The sequence below is a fragment of the Cottoperca gobio genome, unplaced genomic scaffold (genome assembly GCF_900634415.1).
Source record: "Cottoperca gobio unplaced genomic scaffold, fCotGob3.1 fCotGob3_254arrow_ctg1, whole genome shotgun sequence".
In the NCBI taxonomy this organism is placed as follows: Eukaryota; Metazoa; Chordata; class Actinopteri; order Perciformes; family Bovichtidae; genus Cottoperca; species Cottoperca gobio.
In genome coordinates this window covers 66229-67500 of record NW_021166876.1, presented here as the reverse complement: position 1 = coordinate 67500, position 1272 = coordinate 66229, and the positions used below count along the sequence as shown (strand labels likewise).

The 1272-nt window shown below is 44.7% G+C and overlaps 1 long non-coding RNA gene across 1 annotated transcript in view; it reads right to left on the bottom strand.

Annotated features, from left to right (window-relative positions):
- LOC115005104 (uncharacterized) overlaps positions 1–1055 on the bottom strand; it is a 2049-nt gene extending 994 nt beyond the window's left edge. The window contains exons 1-3 of the long non-coding RNA XR_003831922.1: positions 1010–1055; positions 748–861; positions 1–56 (exon numbers count right to left, since the gene is read on the bottom strand). The exon at positions 1–56 is cut by the window's left edge and continues 994 nt beyond it. This is a non-coding gene — a long non-coding RNA (uncharacterized LOC115005104). The remainder of the gene's footprint in view (positions 57–747; positions 862–1009) is intronic.
- Between the last annotated feature and the right edge of the window lie 217 nt (positions 1056–1272).

Below are 1272 nucleotides of genomic sequence, written 5' to 3'. Positions count from 1 at the left end.
CTCTGTATCTCTTCAGATGTTTGTCAGTCTTCCTCGTCACCGCGGCATTCCCCCCCCTGAGGAGCACAAGAGGGATGACAGTCCATTTGTATTTCATTACTTAGTAACAACACTTTTCATGTAGAGGAGGTGTGGAGCCGGTGTCCACCCCAGGCCTGCGTTTCCTCCGGGCTCCTAAAACTCCCACAATCCTTTGTGCCAACGCACTTCCTGTCCCCCGATTTGGAAACAAGGAAAATATACAAGTGAACTTTCAGTTGTTTCACCTCAGCAGTCGCTCAAAATCTGTTCCTGAACAGCAGAAAGTGGAGCCTCAAAATGTGTCCCAATAACTTCTGTAAGAAGATGAAACGCTGCTTTATAAACATCTTCAGCTGAAGGTCGAGTCAGCACCGCTGCAACATCAGCTGCACACACTGACAACCAAGGGAAACTACTTCTCATAGTATAATAGAAACAAGCGTCAGAAGGTTTCATGGAAAACAATAATAACAAACACCATCTGAACATACATACAGACTGTAAAGCTCAGATTGACGCTCTTGAATGTAACAGAGTAACGATGGAGGTCAACAGAATTCTCCCATCATCCAACACTGTGGGGACATCCAGTGGATGGAAGTTTGAATTATTTCATTCCAAATATAAATCATACATTTGGTATCATTGCAGGAAAGAAGAACATGAATATAACAGTGTGTGTGTGTGTGTGTGTGTGTGTGTGTGTGTGTGTGTGTGTGTGCTCACTCTGTCTGTACGGAGCAGAAGCTCACACACTCGGAGTCCTGTGTGTGTGAGCAGAGGCAGCGGCCGAGCTCCCTCTTCAGCCGGACAGAACCGAATCCATAAGGAACCACGTGGCTGGAAAACAAAACGAGTCGTTCAACACGAGTTTCTGTCTGAATGCAAATGATCAGTTTTAATGATCAGTCATAAAGTTTCACACATTTCTGCCTCTCGGCTCGTTTCACCGCTTAAGTTACTGCTGCCACTCTTTAAACGTCCTCACCACGCTCCTGCTAGTTCTTCCCACGTGCTGCCTGAGAGGACTTTAGTAGTGCAGCTGAAAACAGATTTCATATGGAAGATATTTATAAAGCTCACGTCAGCTTCATGTTTTCTGCAGCGTAGAAATGTTGGATAAGTGGATTCTGTGTGACTCCATCAGAACTTCTCTCCGCTCAGATCCAATAATCTTTAAACATGTCTTTACAAATGTGTAAATGTTACTGGATTAAAAGTAAAGGTTTGACCCGGCCAGACACGACCTTC